This window comes from Haemaphysalis longicornis, unplaced genomic scaffold (genome assembly GCF_048455015.1).
Source record: "Haemaphysalis longicornis isolate Haplotype H1 unplaced genomic scaffold, Haemaphysalis longicornis Haplotype H1 scaffold_9, whole genome shotgun sequence".
NCBI classification, from domain to species: domain Eukaryota; kingdom Metazoa; phylum Arthropoda; class Arachnida; order Ixodida; family Ixodidae; genus Haemaphysalis; species Haemaphysalis longicornis.
The window spans coordinates 22,109,173-22,118,389 of NW_027526460.1; positions in this window are offsets into that span (position 1 = coordinate 22,109,173).

Below are 9,217 nucleotides of genomic sequence, written 5' to 3' on the forward strand. Positions count from 1 at the left end.
TTGCGATCACTACAGCATGAGCTGCTATCTGTGGGCGCGTTGCGCTCAGCAGTGTGCTTTTCTTTTTTTGTTACTACTTCTTATTACCGTTGTCTTTCACAGATATTCGCAATATTCGCAATGTGGGACTCAGCCGCAAACCACTACACGTGCCGGTTTGAATGAAGCCTGTCGCATGCGTGAGTTCGTTTCATCGCAAATAAAAAAGAAACTAAAATTACGCCGACATGTTCAAAATTGGTGATAGCGCCTATAGCCATGCGCAGTCTCGAGCGCACCGTGACTTTTCGGCGTCGTAAAGAGAATACCATGATGGGATTATCACCACTGCAAGCGTGCGATTGGACCGTTTCGTGTAGTAAGCGCTATTTAAGATCGCTGTTCGTTATTGACGTTGTCACTCGCGAAAATGCCGCCACCGGTCCCCGTCAACGAGAGGAAACGCATTGTTGAGTTATGCCTACAAGGAATTTCTCAGCGCGAGATCTGCCGTCGGACTGCTAGATCCCGAAGAGCTGTCCGCCGAGCAATTCAGGCGTACAGGGACGAAGGAGGCCGCCTTGAAGATTCTGAGCGCAGCGGAAGACCGAGGGCCACCGACGAAGAGTCTGATAGACTAATAATCGCCGTGGCTGCCACAGATCCCTTCATCAGCGCCAAAGAGATCCGTGAGACACTTAATTTGGATATTTCTTGTTGGACTATCCGACGTAGATTGAAAGAGGCCGGGCTGAATAACTGTGCGGCCGCACAAAAGCCACGTTTAACGGAGAGACAAAGGCGTCTGCGACTGGAGTTTGCCCGCATGGTGGAGCAATGGGAGCCGGACGACTGGAGAGAAGTCGTATTTACTGATGAGTCCTCTTTTTCAAGCCGATGGGACCAGCAGCAGCGCGTCTGGCGGCCAGTAAATTGCAGGTATGGTCGGCGCCGTTTATTGTCATTGCATAAATAAGAGTCTCTCTGTGGTGCAATTATCAGTTGAAACATTCTTATTGAGTATCACAGTAATTCACCTTAATTCTGTGAATATGTTTTGCCCCTATTTTTGCTATAATATAATATCGTACTAAAATTATGTACGGATAGCAGCAAGTGACCTTGTACTTTATTTGTTGTCCTTTTTGTGCGGTGTAGACTACTCAATGTGTTATATTATTTTGATAATAAGTTCGAAGCTCTTCGAAGATGTGCATCCGTTAAGCAAATACGCTTCCTGTATTGGTGGTAGAAAAGTATCAGTATTTTCGTGGCATTTGCTTACAGCACGGCCAGCCTGTTTTTTCGTCAAAATGTATTTTTTTACACGCTTGCTTACACTTTTTTAAATAGATACCTGCCGCCATGGACCCAGACTGTGTTGTCCAGTGGGCGATGCACAGTCAACGTCTGGGGAGCCATCAGCAAGGACGGCCTGGGACCACTTGTACGGATTGAAGGGCGGTTTCAAGCACGCTCTTACTGCGCGATACTTGAGAAAGACTTCATTCCGTACGTCCTGGACGGGCCGTTCAAGGATGGCTGCTGCCTCCTCCAGCACGACCGGAGCCCCGTCCACACCGCGCGCTCCGTGACGGCACTGCTGGAAGACCTCGCGATCAGGACTTTGGAGTGGCCGCCGGTCGGGGCGGACTTGAATCCTATCGAGAGTGTGTGGGGGCTAATGAAAAAACGCCTTGCTGGGCGCCATCTCATCAGTTCCACTTCCGACACCCTTTGGGCTGCAGTAAAAGAATGGGAGGCACTCCGAGCTACCCAAGGACTCGTTTCTTCACTTTACGAGTCTATGCCAAGGCGCGTAGCCGAGGTGATTGCCGGCGATGGACATCTCACACGCTACTAAGGGCCGTTACCGAAACAAGGTGGCAGAGTCTTCATGCTTTTGCTTCATTTTTGTTTAAATAAATAACCTACGACCCCTGTGCGCTCTTTTTTTTTAACTAGGCGACACCGGAATGAAAGCCACACAGTTTTTCTGTTCCACTTGATGCGCCCACTAAAATTCTTTTCTTTCAAGATTCAGTTTTCCTACGTTGCGACCAGAACGAAAAAATGCCTACGATAATTTCTCAGTTGAAAAGCATTCATTCGATAAAAGCAGTCGCGAAGCGACACGCTTCCTTAAACCAGTTTGAGACTATTGTTTTGCGGTGCAGTCGCAGATAGCAACTACTTTCGATGTGCAACGCTGATAAAGAGTGACGAAAAACTACCCGTTCAACGCATCAGTGGACGCTTACTGCCACTCACTGAGACCGTATCGCAAATGCTACACGCCGACGGAATTGCCCAGTCGTAAATGCTAGACACGGCCGAAGCGACACCGTTCGGTCTTTCCGTGAACAAAAAGCGTATCAGACTCGTGCGAGCAAACGAACATGCGTGCAGTTAAGATAGGCCCTACAGCCGGTGTCTCGACAGCAGGCGAGCTTTCGCAGGGTGGCGCTGCAATGCATTTCGGCCGCCGCTCGCGTGGAATCCAGACTTTTGCTCCTGACAGTACCTTCGGTTTGGCAGCGTTCCTTCTTCTGGATTTCTTGAATAAATTTATCGCTGTTTTAAATGCAGAGCATTTCTTAGCCTCGCCTCTTCCTGCGTCGGACGGCGTCCACAGCTCCGCGTCCGGAGCAGGTGCGCCTCTCCTCCTTCCCTCCTCTCTCTCAACAGCAGCTGGCGCGCGCATGCGTCGTAATCAGCCCGTTCGCTCGTCAGCCCCGGAACGCTCCGTCGCGGTCTCGGCGTAACAGGTGCGTGATAGCAGCGCGGTGGGGCGTGGAAGGGCGCGCGCTGCTTGCGCATGCGCGCTCTCCCCCCCGTACCGCTCTCCCTCTACTGCGCGCGCTGCAAATATAACGCCGCTAGCGGTCGCTCGTGCTTCAGTCACTGCGTTGCTCCTTCCTTCCTTGGTTGACGCTCGCTCCCACGTTTACTCGTGTCTGCTACTCCAGCATCACGGAAGAAGCGATGGAAGCAACACTGCCTTCAACCAGTACTGAGGCCCCAATGCTCTGCATTTACTCGTGTTCCCCTCGCGGGAAGGCGCGGTAATTTTTTTTTGCATCATATTTTGTGCAATCACCACAGCTGTAGAGATACGTTGCGTGCACACTAAATATTGTCCCGACCATTTCAGGCTATCCGCAAGATTGTGAAAGGTTGTTATTGTGCCTACGTGGCGTATAAAAGAAGAGAACACCAATGGAGCAAAACGCAGCCGCCGAAGCTTACATTCAAGTTTTTTTTTAAACACGAAAGTGTTGTATTCCGGGATTCACGAAGATTTCACTTACGTCATATACATCACGGAAGTGACGACAGTACAACGAATCAAGTGGCCTGTAAAGAATGCAACTCTGCACATAGAGTCTTCTTGCGGGAAAGCAACCTTTAGTACTAAAGAATACGTTATACTTTAGTACTTTAGAATACGTTATACTTCGGGTTGTTCGTTTTCGGGTTTTATATTTTAACACGAAAGTGTTTTATCCCGGAATACGCCAAGATTTTACTGACGTAATATTCACTGACGTCGCCTGCCAAGCACACCCACAAGAGAGCCGCCGACTCGCAAATCATGCTCAGCTGTAGATTTCGCTGCACATTTCACTTTCGTGTTTTACCGTTTCCTATGACAGAGGAGTCAACCAGAGTTTTTTTTTATTTTCTTTTTCTGTGGTATAATATTCAGCGTACATAGCGTAGATCCTGCAGTAATCGCAAGCATCCGCTCTATTGTTAGGCTTACGAATAAACAAATAAAACCCCGAACTGCTTAGGTTTTCTTAATTAGCCAAACTATAGTTTATATTGTAACCTAATATGAATTTATACCTTTTTCGCATTACTCTCAACGATTAGGCGCGGCGCTAGGGATTCGCACCGCTTATTCGTCTCTATGGCGGGAAGGCTGCGTATCAACCTGTTTTGTAAAGCTACGTGCACACTAGCGGCCCCATGTCGTGGCGGGCGCCGTTTGCCGACGTCGCAGCCGCTAGATACTTTTTTTTTTCGCCGAGAACGGCGTGTTTTCTTTGCCGCAGAGCAAATGATCCGAGAGCCATTTATGCCGCACCGCAGCGGGCAAAGGCCAATGGGCGATGGAGGGTGGGATGACGCGCCGGTGACTTCGTGCGCTCCAACCTGTTCCCACTTTCCCACCGCCGCTTCCGCGAGCGCGCGCCGTCTCGGTAAAAATGCATTTCGCCTCAGAGCCACCCACAAAAACATAGTTGTAAGTTGCCCATTGTCTTTCTTCCTTTCTCTGTATGTGCAGTTAGCCCAATTTCACAAGGGATAATGCACCAACTAGACCTACAGCACATTTTACTGAAGCGGGGGAGAGATCTAGTTCGAGAGTGTTCACGCATAACGAGTGAACCACGTGACAACTGTGGCGGCCAGAGGGTGTGGCTTTCACCGACGGCGTGTCGCCAGGCCGCTGGCGGCTGACAGCACGCCGGCACGGTAACTCGCCGCTAGTGTTCACGTAGCTTAAGTGCGGCGGTCTCCGAGCAGCGTGCGTCTTCCTTTAAGACCTAGTAAAGGGGACGGGAAACCTGCTCGGGTTAATGCGGGACGCTGCGGGATATGAAAAGACGTCTCGGTAAGCTTAAGGAGTCTCTCAACACCCGCATGCCTTCCGCACCACTGCTGAAGGGGGCTTTTGTGAAAGCCTAATCACAAAATTATTACGACAACTTGCGTGATCGGAGTTCGAGAGGTCTGACAGGAAAGCGCGTTGCTCTATCTTTGCCACGCTGTTGTGTTATTCCTCTACGGAGCATAATCCGAACGCTCTTTCGAGGACGCCTTTTACGCAGGAAAGCTGGAAAAGGTTTTTTTTCTTTACTTTACTTAGCCCTATTGCTTCGTGGTCTATCCGAAAACAAACTGGGATTCTACGGGCCGAAGCTGCAGGTGAATCTTCAGGTGCACTTTAGTCAAAGGCCAAGTATGAATTGAGACCAGCCGGCAAGGACTGAGGAGGAACCTCCTATAATACGCTCATAAAAAATAACACATCATGCGGTAGATATCATATGATACAAAAAACTAGTTACACAAAAGAAGAAAAATCAGTTACTATACGAAGGCAGATCTTGCAAGCTTAAGTTGGTGACCCGAGCACGGACGGCCAGCCGAAGTCAAGGCATCCCGGACTAGGGACGCCTTCCACGGAGCGAGGCCCGCACATCAGCCTCTGATGGAGAAATAAAAATATTTTTCTCTCTCTCTCTCTCTCTCTCTCTCTCTCTCTCTCTCTCCCCACACATTTAAGCGCATTAAATAGATGAGCTTGCTAACGGGGGGACGAAGTATTCTCTTAAATATATGAATCTAAAGATATTCTTGTTTTCACGCCTGGATCATAAAAGCGGCCCCCGCAGTGCGCGGGACGCTGGGTTAGGGTTGGGCACTGAACTCCTACCCTGGAGTACCGGTTTAATCCCCCTTTAAACTCAAACGTGTTTTAAAGCAAAGCTTTACTACTTTCGTACAGTGGTTTCGCCGCGGATGCGCAAGTTAACCTTTCAAGTGCACACACACCCACTGCGACACACCCTGGACGCGCATCGCGTGATTCGCCGAGCCCGCTTTAGGCGTTGCGCACAAGGCCCCGTTTTCGGTCGTTCCGCTCAAACTAGCGGCGGCGGCCGCCGCGGTTGCGGGCGCTCAGCTGATCGGCAGCCGACCGACCCCGCCGCCTCCCACGCATTCGCCACTGGGTCATCTCGGGCTACGTGACTCGTCTCGCGCCCGGCGAAGAGGAACGCCGCGTTCGGCGTGAATGAAAGCCAGGCCGGGCCCCCTTCTGTGAGCGTTGCACGGGACCGAACGGCTTTGAGCCGGGATCGGCAACACGGCTACATCAAAGGTTAACCAAGCGAAATCAAGACTCAACCAGGCTAAGCCAAGCTTTTTCTTTACATATCCAAGCTTAGCTGAGATAAGCCGCAGCCACGAAAACCACGCTGGTTTTTCACGGATTAGGGCCACCTAAAACTTTCACCCTAATAAATCTTCTGTGCAATTAAAGGGGCCACTGACGCTGTGTGCTAACGAGCCTCCGGTTGATGCGGTTTGTCCAACCGTGGATGTGATTCTCCACCTAAACACGTTGAAACCGGACCGAGGTAGCCCGAATAAATGTCGTAGAGATTGTGTCCTGCGCAAACTTGCTTTGCCGTAAACCCAGCACCGAGAAGAAAAGAGAAAACAAAGGGGAGCAAGGAAACGGGGAAGGGTCTCGAGATTCATGGGCCCAAATCTGGGAGTCACGTTGGCTATCGTTGGCAGCACGTGACTGGGAGGAACAACGGCCCCATGGTCACCACCGCTGAAGTCAGCCACTCCTGCCGCTGCACCGGCCGCGGTTCCGGCGGCTGCACCGATAAAGCCCATTCATTACTCTAGGTTCACGAATCGGAGGAAGTGAAGGAAGGGGCTACGGCGATGATTCGGGATTTCTCGCTGGTAATTCATTTATCGTTCCGTTTTCATGAGAAATTTCTCAACATTTTTTAAGACGACCAGCAATCGACATGATCACCAAAATTGCCGCTAACGGCGCCAGGCCTTCTATAGCACGAAGCGTTAAAAAATCCTGGGCCATCTCTTTTAACGTGAAACCTGGGGAGGGGCGAAGCATGAAGTGTATAAGTGTATTCTTGGCGGCATGGCGTTTTAGACCATTGAGATGAAACCGTAACGTGAAAACTAGAGAGGGGCGAAGTATGCAGTGTATGTGTATTCTTGGCGCCATGCCGTTTTTCCCATGGAGATGAAACCGTTGGGGGTAGAGGTATACAGCTTTGCTCTAGGTTCCATATCTTTTAACAATGAAGCGTTCTTGCGCGAGGTGTTCGAAAACGAGTATCCCGGTGTTTAGTACCGTGACTACATAATACTACGACGGCATGAGACGATGATGACATGAGACGCCGATATTCCGAGCCCTAACGGGCTTTTCCCCTAAACCGAACGTCCCTGTCTGTGCGCTATTAGCACACAGCTCCCACTAAAGTCTCACGTTATTCAAGTCATGACCATGGAGAGCTGTGAATCTGGGGAAAAGCGCGCGCTGGGAAACGGAAACAGCAGCGCCGGGGGAGGAGGGTAGGCCGCTGCCGCACGAGCAATACGAGCCGCCTTCAGAGGTGAAGGTACCGACGGGGGCGAGCAGGAGGCTCCTGGCGGTGGCGAGTGAGCGTGATGAGCTCAGGGGGGTGGGGAAGGGCTGTGCAGGGGCTGACAAAGTGGTGACAGGTGCGGCCGCAAAGTTCAACGGAAAGTTCAATAGCAGATCAACACTACTTCCAACTAGGCATTCGCCCTCGCATTGTTCGAAAGTTCTAAGCATCCCCCGTAATTATACTATGGATCTCCCTGCATAACGCTATAGTGCTGCCTTACAGGGAATGAAATTACTCTTTAAAAAACACGTCAAGAAGGAAAGTACGTGGACGAGAAGCTCGCCCTCCTAGACTTTCATTCCCTTCAATCAGGGATGTGATCGGCAATAAATGGAAGTCTTACCAGGGAGCGGTAGTGTTTTGCGTCTGCGTGTACATGTGCCTTGTAATAGGCTTAGTGTGCAGAAGTTTCAAACAGATCATTCAGACGTCACTTCCAACTACTAAGCTTAGGCAACGAAAGAATTCACTTTGAAGATTGATTTCGATTGGGGGAGTCTCTTGTTTGAAGGTACAACAAAACAACGTTGCAGACCCATACGGATGTTAGGAAGTGGTTTTTTTTAAAAGCGAGCGTCCTTCGAAAAAGCTGTTTGCTTCGGAAAAAAATAAGAGTTAAATATGTATAATATCGGTAACGGTTCCAGCGTTCTTGATAACGCAGTTTTGTTTTCATTCTATGCTCTCAGAACAAGCAGCTTCTGACATCAGCTCACCAGTTCGATTGATACCCACGATCGATACCGGCAAATTCCACACCCTTTTTCTTCCAACGTCGCCTTTGTTGTAGACCACACAATTAAAATCGAGCACCCGGATGTTTCCAAACGACGAGCACCCGACCTGTGGTGGAGCCATTGGAAAGCGACGAGTCGTGTCGTATGTCCCTTCTTCGCATGCATCAGAGAGAAAATGAGAGTTACGCTTGTTTTTTTATATCGAAAGAATTGTTCTGGAATGTTTTTCCCGAAGTTCGCGTAATTTCGATCGTTAGTTCAGTCGCATGTGCGGGTCTTCTTCCGCTTACATGTACGACGACCCGCTGTCATAGTAAGGACAGGGGTTACCCCGTAAGCGTCTGTAGGAGCCCAGCGACCGTCCTGTTTAAATTTATTGACATTCTGCAGGCCGAATGCCAATGAGGGCACTTTCCCTTCAACCGCATTTTCCCGCTAACAGCAGCAGATTCCGCGCTGTTTCCCTTCACTGCCTTAATTTAAATTTATCACGGCGATGCAGAGCGGGATATTAGGGTCCATCCAGGGGCAGTTTATTCCCTGCTATTGCTGAACACTGCACACATCCGGGGCCTTTTCTTGGTGGTTGCTACGGCAGACACTCGTTTTATTTGAAAAACGCGCCACCAATAACGTGGTGTGATGAGGAGTGTCTCCCCTTTAGCATGTGCTCTTTCCCGGGGAACCAACGAACGCGCCCCCGCATTATCAAATCGCTTTTAGCGTGATGCCACTTTGCTATACTCGTTGCCGAGCGGCCAAGTTTGTTAGCAGTGTTATCATGGAAACGCTCGCTGATCATATCAAAATTCTGTGACGCGATGATTTCCTTGAGTCACCGGGTGAAAACCACACTCCAGAGAACAGCACATCGTGCTAACACAGGTTTGCGTACTTGAAAAGAAGGTTTCACTGAAAAAGTATGTCGATTGCGCAAAATTCCGTATTGACCGCCCGGCTAAAGAGACCACCACATAGAAAAGAAGAAATTCCGCCACGCTTGACTTCGATCACGTGACCCTCCAGACAATAAGAAAAAAAAATTGATTTGAGTGGCAACGATTGCAGAAGCTGAAAATGCTATCGAGGCGGTAATGAAGCAGAAAGAAATTGAAGCTAGAAAACAGGCTCAGTGGACATCCATGTGCGCTCGACTAAAAATTACCTATTTATTTAGAATTCTCACGATGAAAGCAGCTTTCCAAGGGACACTAACGTATATTGCAGTGGTTTGAGGAAAAACGTCAGCGCAGTCCTCAACACTACACCCTGGCCCTATTAGCTTTT